Here is a 9,689-nt window from a genome sequence, read left to right on the forward strand (position 1 = left end):
GTTTGCTCCTCTTGGCTCACACACACGCCCAGCCTTTAGAGTTAGAACTAATGTCTGCTTCTTGTAAATCTCTGCTGGCTGCCCCAGGCTGTGTTTTTAATTCCTTTATTCAGCTTTGAGATGAGTAGGAGAGAGGTGCAGCTTTTTGAGATGATGGAAGTTGCCATTTCCCTTCTTCAGTCAATTAGGCGCTTTGGTTGTTTTCAGCTAATTCTCAAAACTTTCCATTGATGATAGCGCTAAGGGGTGTGGGAGGGAATGCTGAGGGATCTGGGAGGGAGATGAGGGAAACTGAATTATCTGCTGGTAGAATGACTGATTTGCTGCCTGTGCCTCGGGAGAGAGAAACAACCTGACTTCAGAGCTGTATTAGGAGCAGCTGAGCTTCTGGTCAGTCAGATTTATGGCTTTCGATTACATTTGTGCAGTGCCTGTCCTTTCTTAAGTGTGACATGAGACACAGTGATCTTGTCAGTGCCCTTGGGGAAACTATTGCTTTTTCTTCCAAATCTTTGCAATAAGAAATCCTTTCAAAATTTGCATGGATCTTCCCTTCATTATGTGTCTTTGAGACCCCTTCCCACATCCTTCAACTCCAGACCTTTCCATTTCTGCCTCTTCTGGGTAAGTCATGGGTGTGCAGGCACTACTGGTTAAGGAGGAACTACTTGTCTAGAGGTGATCCCTACCTATCAAAAGCCTTCACCTCATCTATCTTTTGACCAACAGTCTCTCTCTGGCTCCTCTAGGCCTTGTTTACTGGCCTGTAATTCCCAAGACCCTCGTGGGTGGTAACTAACCTCGTGTAGGTGTTGTAGAAAGCACTACAGAGTCCTGTGAAATCCAGCAACAGTGTTCCCTTTCTTCCACTGTACTTCAACAATGATATGAGAGCAAAGGATGGGCTTTGCCTTTGGAAATATCAGCTCTTTCTGCTTTCAGGCAGGGAAGGAATGAGATCAGTTCTTCCACATCAGCACTTTTCTTTATCTTGTTATTTTTTGCCCCAAGTCTGTCAGGGTCTGTGGCTTGCCTGGTAATAAGTCTGCAAACCTCGGGGCTGGGAATCATCTCACCTGATTTTGGTTATCTAAAGCTTAGACATAAAGTTTAAGATTGTCATCTAGACTCTCTCTTTGCTCAGTGAGGAGTGATAAACAACCCATGCCATTCACCTTACCCATCTTAGACATCTGCCTTAGTTTGGGATGATTCATACTTTGGAAGCTCCTGTGCACTCCACAAACTGTCAGGGAGGCATAGGTGAGCATTCAGATCTGGACCCCTAACTCTCACAGGGCTCTTCATCTGAGAAATCCAGCAGCTGTCTTATTTTGATGATTTACCAGGGGTATTGTTTATGTGCAGGATAGAATTATACTGTCCCTTGTTTTAAGGGGAGTGACCTGTGCCCATCTAACTGCTGAGATGTCTGTGCTGATTTTGATGGAGATGGTCTTCTGCCTGTGATGGCCCAGAGGAACAGAGGAGGTTTTTAAAGTGAGAAGGTTATAAATACTTTGTCAAATGTTGTCATTCTGCTATCAATTTTTCAATCAATCAGGTGGATTTTAAGGCTACCAATTTCAGAGCTGATAAAAGAATATGGGGGCCTGGTTTCCATCAAAACTAAAGATCTCAACTGCTTTATATTTGCCCTTATGTTAATCTGTGATGCCATTGCTTATCCCTGTATATATCTTTGAAGGCAAAGACTGCAGGCATTCCCCATCCCGCATGAAATGCGGACCTCAAAATATAGAGGGGAAAATAGACTTTAGATCTGGGCTAATCTTCTTGGGTTGCTGCTGGGAGCACAATGGTGGCAAATTGCTGTGGCAGGGGACCCTGCTCTTCAACCGAAGACAGGAACTAGACTGACAGGACAATAATAGTGTGTTGGCTCAACTGGCAAACACACATCCCTTTTGGACAGACTCAAAATGTTACACTGAGAAGCAGTTAATACACCGTTGTGTAAGGTTCCTAATGGACTGGAGCCAGAATGCTCCATTAACCACACACATATAAAATATTCATTGAGCTTGGGTTTTGTTGCCAAGCTGGAGAAAGGGGGAGAAGCTTTGTGTGTAGAGATAACACTGTCAGTATTGAGGACTGAAGGGAGGAGTTGATGATGTGTTCTGAAATCTTTTATTCTTTTTAAGAAGAGAAGTATTTCTGATCTTTGGCAGGGTGTTAAGGGGTGCAAAGAGGATTAAATGCAAGACTTGCCAGGTTTTACATTTCATGTTTAATTGACTGAGGGTTGAAGGTACCTTCTGTCTCTGTGCCAAACCCCTTGATCTGTTCTGTACCATGTGCTCTCTGCAAATTAAACACAGGGTCAGTCTTTAGAAAATAATAAAAATAAAAATGCGAAAACCGCAATTGTGTTCCCCAGAAGGCTGGCTTCTAAACAGATGAAAACTTCCCTAAGCACAGGAAAGTGAGGGCTGTGGCGATAGGAAGTATGAGCACAAAGTTTCTCTCTGGTAAACACATGTTCACCTGTTTTTTTGCTGGTTTTAGGTGTGCAATAAAAGAAGCTTTCTGTTTTCTGGGTGATGAATGTACAGTGGACTTTTAGAAGAGATTTGGTTGGGAGAATTGGCTTGTCTTGTTGTTGGTGCTTGAATTAGAAGACAATAAGACAAATCATAAAATTGTGTTTCAGACTGAATGAGTAAATGTGTGCAGAAGATACTGTCCATGTGACCCCTCTCTCTTGCCAGAAGGCAACTTTGTGTATCCGCTTAAGCAAAACACATGCTGGAAGAACCGCAGTCCCGCTGGGTAGGAAGAGCCAGGCTGTGGAGCTGCATGGGACTAATAACTGGGAATACAAGGCCAGGGGGGAGCATGTAGTGATTTGGCTATGCTCTGGGGGCTTTGTATCTTGTGGTGTCTGAGCAACCTCTGAGAGGATACTGGAGGGGAGCTGGTGACCTTCCTCGTGTGTCATAGCTGGTCATTGTTGTGAGCACCAAGGAAATACAAGGGAGAGGTCCAGGAGGCAAAACATAACATTTTGATAGGAGGGGTAAAAAACAGGAACTCCATTACAGCATTCAAGAAATACTTGCCCCAGACAATGAGAGACACAATGTGTGTCTAAGGAAGTGGTGTGGGAAGAAGACAGGCGAGATGCTCAGGAATGGATGGGAGGGATGGTCTCTTCCGAAACAGGGGTAGCCAGGCTGATGGCACTGGGAATGAAAACAAGTCTTTAAAATTATTTGAGATGAGGTCCTGGAGAAGAATACACTCATCCTGGTGACAGGTTTCCCTCTGTGCCTTCATGGCAGGATAGAACAGCCATCAATAATGTTCAGATAATGCAACAGTCTAAGCAAACCCACAGTTAAACCAGGCACGTGCAGATGGGCAGCTGAACCAAGACCAAAAGTATCTGTGCTTTTCTATAAATATTAAATGTATATAAAGTTAGGATGGGTGAATTTCAATGTACTGGCCTCACAGAAATCCTACTGAATGAAGCTAATCAGTACAATGCTGTGCTACCAGGATAATTATTATGTGGAAATAACAAGAGTAGATTTTGCCGTTGGAGGAGTGACTCACAGGCGGTTGGAAATCAGAGTCCAATAAGATAAATCAGTTATCTGTATCATCGTTTACCACCCACTCTCTATGGGTTGAACATTGCCATGCCAAATCAAGAAAAACATTATCACAAACGTACCCTTTCAAACATCTGACCAAGGCAGTGAAAATATCCGTGAAATACTTAAGAAAGATCAAAGGCAATGGAAAGAGAGTATCCAAGAAAATAGGCTGGAGAAGATTTATCCTACTTAGGATATAAAGGGTAAATTTTAATTTACACTTTTAAACAGACCAATAAAAGGGAAAAGACACTTTTGACTAAGTGCCATTTAAACTGTAGCTGTTGCACTGAAGAATTGCTTGGCAGTAGTGACCACTGCATGGTCGATTTCCATACTTCACTAGTAATAATAACATTAGGAAAAACCCAAAGACCATGACAGTATTTTTCTTTCAAAAACATTTTAATATTTAAGAAATTTAATTTATTTTAATAACATTAATGAGTAAAAATTAAGAATGTAAGTACCATGCCTGTAAAGTGGAGAAAACATATCTCATCAGTTCCCAAAATTCACCTTACCCCTGAAGAAGTTACTAGTGTTAAAGAGTGGAGGAAGGGGGTCTATTAGAAATAAAAAGGTGTCCTTTAAAAAGTGGAAAACATGCCTAAGCAAAGAAAGCAGAGGAATATAATTTCTTACAAGTTAAATGTAAACCTGTAACAATACAAACCAAAATATTTTGAGGAGTGACTCATAAAAGACATGGAAACTAATAACAAAAGTTCCTCCAAATACAACAGGAGCTGGTAGTCTGCTTGCAAATGGTGGGTTCAGCAAGTGACCAAGGTGTGAAAGGAGCAGTCGAGGTCAGCAAGCAGAGGCACTGTCTGGACAGCAAACGGGAAGTCCTCCAAGGTTTGAGCCCAAGGAATGGCCTCTAATTGAATTGTTAACAGAAGAGCTTTTAAAACAGATATGAATGAAATTAACAATAGCAAATCACCAGAACGGATAATATTCACTCAAATGTTCTAAATTACTCCGGTATGAAACTTTTGGGTTCAGTCAGCCCTGATCCCAGAGGAGGTAACTAATTTGACACTAATCTCAAGAAGAGTTCCAGCAGGGATTAAAAAAACTGCAGGCGACTGAAGTCTGGCTTCTCTACCAGGAAAAATTAAAAGGAAGTTACAACAGATTTAGTGGCAGCACACGAAAATACGATATACTGCGGGTGTGTTAACATGACCTTTGTAAATTAAAGGCGTGCATTGCAAACCCTGGAGATCTTCAAAGGAATGAATAAGCATCTGGAAAAGCATGTGACACTTAATATAGTGTGCTTGGGGTTTTGAATGAATTTTGAAAGGGTCTCACCAAGGTATGAAAAAAAAGATAGCTGTAAGTAGCCAATTTTCACACTAGAAAATTTTTATGTTCCTTATAGTGATCCCTTGGGGGCAGGAGGGGGAGGGCAGTCCTTGTAGAGTTTCTGGGGCAGGGCAACTGCGTTCTTCAACAGCCCTGCCTGGAAGAAAGAATTAGTAAGGAGGGCAGTGAATTCAGTCATGCCAAAAAATCACTGTCACAGTGATAAATAAAGCTTTTTGGTCCTTTGCAGAAGGATCTTGAGAAACTGGGCAGTACAGTGGCAGATAAAAGTCAGTGTCAATACACATAAATCTTACAGGGGAAAATAATCTTGACCATTCATGCCTCTAGGTAGCTGTTTTCTGTGTTTTTTCTGTTCAGGAAAATGCTTAATAAAGTCACTGGTGCTCATTTTCCAGAAATATCAGACAAGTACTAGAAGTCCTATAAAATACAAAGATAAATTTTTTGAGTTTTTTGGAATAATTGACAACAAAACAAAAGGCTTACGCCACTGCAGTATGTATAGGAGAGAGATGGAGATAATGATCTTCCTGTAGCGTTCCTGCATGAAGGACTGTTCACTCAATTTCAAAAAAGATGTGTTAGAAGTAGAAAAGGCATTGCAAAGAACAATAAGAGTAGCTAGAAGTGTGAAATATGACTTTTTTTACGGAGAAGTCTAAACAAAGCATTGCTTTTCAGTCTAGAAAATGAGGAAGCATTTGACAGAGGCTCATAAAATCATGAGTGATATGGAAGAGGTGAATGGGAACTGATCATTTCCTCCTTCCTGTAACACAAGAACTAAGGGAGCTAAAGAAACAACGCATAGTAGCACTGAATCAAAGGAGTACTTTTTAATATTTTATTGTGGAAATGATGATGAATACTGGAAAAAGAAAAATGAAATAAATATAAGATAGGATCAGCCAAAATCTTGTAGAATCCATTAATCAGAAGCTCCTAAACACAGTGGCCTCTGTGGGTTTAGAAGTTGCTTCAAGTCCCTAAATTGCTATGGCTGGAAACTGGAAGACTGTGACCATTCTGTGCATGGACTGTGTCATGTGTCTGTTAAATATCTGCTTTTGCAGTGTTGCAGGTCAACTGCTGGGCTAGATAAAGCTTGGCTTTACCTGTGCCACCATGTTTGTATCTCTTTTCTACTAAGGTTGAACTTACTTAACTCCAAAATTTGTTTCCTGCTTTGTGGCATCCAGCAGTTCACTTGGAAATATTCCTTTTCCTTTGTCTAGGTTTGTGTGAGCTTTTGGCCCAACTGCTAGTACTCAGTTTTCCCTGCTTGATGTGCAAGTTTCTGCATCCTCAGCCTATGGATCCCTTTTCATATTTGGAGATTAGCATTGTGTTTCCTTTTAAAAATCACAGTATTTTAGCCAGATTCACAAAATCAATTGATTTATAAGCCCTGAGTTAACAATGCATGTAAACAGAGGACTAACTTTAAGCATATGCTTAAGTTCTGTGGATCTCAATCACATGCTTAAGTGCTTTGCCAGATAAAAATAGAAGCATGATTTAACAGTAAGCCTGACTTTCCATTGTGCTATTTTAGTTTTATGCTGATTTAACTCCAGCTAACTCAGCCAGGATACAGGACTTGGTTTGGAGAAGACAGCTTTGGTCTGAAAACAAGTTATTCCAAACCCTAGAGCTGGAAGAAGTTCTCTAGGACCAAAGATTTACAAGAAAGGGTGTGATGGCAGTGTTAGGCTGCTTCTTCTGGATTCATGGTAGGAGTTTGAGTTTCATCCTGGAATTGCACAACACCCAGATACAAGTGGGTGTCTGGCCATACTGACAAAGTTAAAAGTATCCAGATGTGAATGTCTTGGCTATGGAAACTTTTGTGCTTTAAATGTGCTAGCCCAATTTTCTGGCAAGAATATTTGGACTTCTTCCTCTGCTGAGATTTTTTTTCAGCATGATTTAAAATGTTGAGCAATGTAGTGATTTTCCTATAGTATAATCTATATATCTGCCCCTGAAAAGCTAATCATGGGCCATTTCACCTGGATTTCCCTAAAATATAAACAGATATTAGAAAAGAGAAAGAAAAAGTACTGCTCCTGTTTTGAACTGAATTGAAAAATCAAGGAACCTCAGCAGTGTTTGAGAGAGGAAGAGCAGAATTTTGTAAACATTATGCTAGAAAGATGAGATGCTGCACCCACTCCAGGTTTGATAGCAGTCCAAAGGCATGTGAATGAGTCAGGAGACTGGATTCTTTAATTTCTAATGGTGAATGCTCTTAAATCAGAGATTCAGCAGCCTGATTTTGTTTGTATTATGGTTCACCTAGCAGTTTGAAAAAGAGACATCAAACAGACTCTTCAAAGAATAATCTAGATTTGTGCTGATTGCTTCCAACTGTACGTTCATAAGTGCCCTAGAATTTGAAAGGCTACTGACTTAAAATTGTTGAGAACTCTTACAGTGGTGTTATTGAATATATTTTTTGTTGTTGTTCTGAATTGGTTTTTTAATAGGGAAAGGAGAAGGCATGAGAAATCCCTCAAATCATTTGAAGGAAGAATTGGTTCTGCTCCAGTGAAACCTGTGGTCTGTGACTCCTATGAGACCTTTAGTGAACATTAGGGGAAGAATTGCAGTAGAAGTTTCATTGCACTCTGCAGGTAAGGGAACTGATGGATCTTGGCAGCAAGTGGAAACACAAAGGTACCTAAAGGCTGATGTCCTGTTTTGAATGTGAGTTGCTGAACTGCCTCATCTCTAAAAATTCTTGTGTTTAGAAAGACTAACTGAGACAGCTTCATTTCAAACCTCACAGTCATATGACAATGATCAAAAGTCATGTCAGAAAAAAAGAAGACAAACTGAGTAATATTTGTGATGTAGAGTAATATTTGTGATGCTATGCAAGTGGGTGGGTTTTTTAGTTTTTTCCCTCTAGCTCTAATGTAGCCCTCAAAGGTTAATGATGACTAAATCTTGTGTATTCCTCTAGTCTAAAAATATAAATATGATCTTATAGAAAAATTAAAAGAATTTCTATAACTTTGAGTTGTACCAGTGGCTTACCCACTCACATTTGTACAGAAGTCTTTCAGGACTGGTAAGGTTAGTTTCCTTTTTGGGCTGGGCAAATGAAAACTAATGCCAGATTGTGTAGGAATCTCTGGATTGATATGAGTGAAACATCGAAACTCATCAATATCTGCAGATATTTGCTTGACAGCAGAAAACAACATGGCTAACGTCCTAGGGTGCTGGGATAAATATTTTTGCGAGCCCATAGAGGAAGGGAGGTAGATCACAGGATGTGTTGAGTCCAGAGGTAGGAAGAGTCACCTGCATGGAGATGTATGGAAGCTTTGTCTTTCCATTCTGACAGAAGAATGCTGAAATAGTGTATTTCACTGTGGTAATAAAGCCAGACTGGTTTTGAAATTAGTGTCCAATATCTTCTGCAAATAATATTGCAGCAGATGGCTTCATTGCTCCCCAGTCCCAATCAGAAATATGGATTGTTCTTAAAACACTGAAGGAAATGTTAGGAAAAAAGCAGTGCAGACTCTGCATGCCAGTGTGAAATGGATGTAGAGATACAATGGTTAAAAACAGAGGTGTAGGACTTGCCTTTAATGGGTACCTTTCCTGAATATATTACATAGTCTTCAAGGCTTACCTTGAAGTTCTGTGCACAAATAAGGGTGTGCTCTGTGTCTGAAAGTAGCAGAGGCCAGCCTGAGTCACAGAGGTAGAGAAAGCCTTGTTCACTGGAACCCCAAGTTGGGTTTTAGGAACATGGAGCTCTATTCCTTGTTTTGTTATAAAGTTCTTCCATGTCTTTCAGCAAGTTCTGCTGGTTTACGTGCATAATACTATAGGATAAAATATTTGCACGTCTGAAAATATATAAGGAGGTGTGCTCTCCCATTATTGCAGAGAAGCAGTTATGCCACCACTCTGGTTCTGGGACTGGGATCTCAGCCATAGAACAGTGCTCTCCTGGAAACAGCAAACAAACAGTGGGTTGGCCCCTCCTGCTGCAGCACACCCCCAAGTCCTGGTGCAAGGAACTGTTTCATGTGAACAGTTACATCTCCCAAAATGTTTACATGCATATACACATGCTTTCTCTGGGTTTTTACCACTTGACCATAATACATGAATCCTTTTCAGGTGTGAAACCTCCCTATGGCCACGTCTGGTTTTCTATGTACCTCACTGGGAGTGATATGGGTGCACAGGTAATGACTTCTTTCACACTAGTTGTCCAGCTTCAATTTACTGTTCCTTTTCCCTTGTACCGGATTGCCTGCTAATGCTGATATAACCTCCTTTTCACTCCCTCTCCTTTCTCAATGTAAATTGACTTGCCACAACCTGCTACTCTCCCAAAATCACAAGGCCTCAGAAGATAATTTGTTGCTGGTGCTGATAGCATCTGCTTATTCTAATGCAGCAGCCAGTCGTGCTCGCCTGCAGATGGGGAGAAAATGACCTTCAGTAGAATCACAAACTTAACAATTCTGAAACAGCATCTCCCTCGGCAGCTGGCTCCTGGTGATCTGAAGTCCATGTTTTCCGGGGGCAGCACTCAAAGCGGTGCAGAGCAGGTCTGCCCTCAGTGAGGCAGAAGGTAACCTACAGCTTTTTAGAGAGTAAGGAAATATGGGAATACTCACAGTAGAATTGTGGCCTGAAAAAAAGCACTGTGCACCAGATCTTTTCAGGATGCTTGGATTCCTTGTT

At 40.8% G+C, this 9,689-nt stretch overlaps 1 long non-coding RNA gene across 1 annotated transcript in view; it reads left to right on the forward strand.

Annotated features, from left to right (window-relative positions):
- LOC127468771 (uncharacterized) overlaps window positions 1–9,170 on the forward strand; it is a 48,005-nt gene extending 38,835 nt beyond the window's left edge. The window contains exons 8-9 of the long non-coding RNA XR_007903674.1: window positions 7,460–7,606; window positions 9,117–9,170. This is a non-coding gene — a long non-coding RNA (uncharacterized LOC127468771). The remainder of the gene's footprint in view (window positions 1–7,459; window positions 7,607–9,116) is intronic.
- Window positions 9,171–9,689: the final 519 nt, after the last annotated feature.

Source organism: Manacus candei, unplaced genomic scaffold (genome assembly GCF_025592945.1).
Source record: "Manacus candei isolate 608988 ecotype Guabito, Panama unplaced genomic scaffold, ASM2559294v1 h1tg000015l, whole genome shotgun sequence".
Lineage (NCBI taxonomy): Eukaryota > Metazoa > Chordata > Aves > Passeriformes > Pipridae > Manacus > Manacus candei.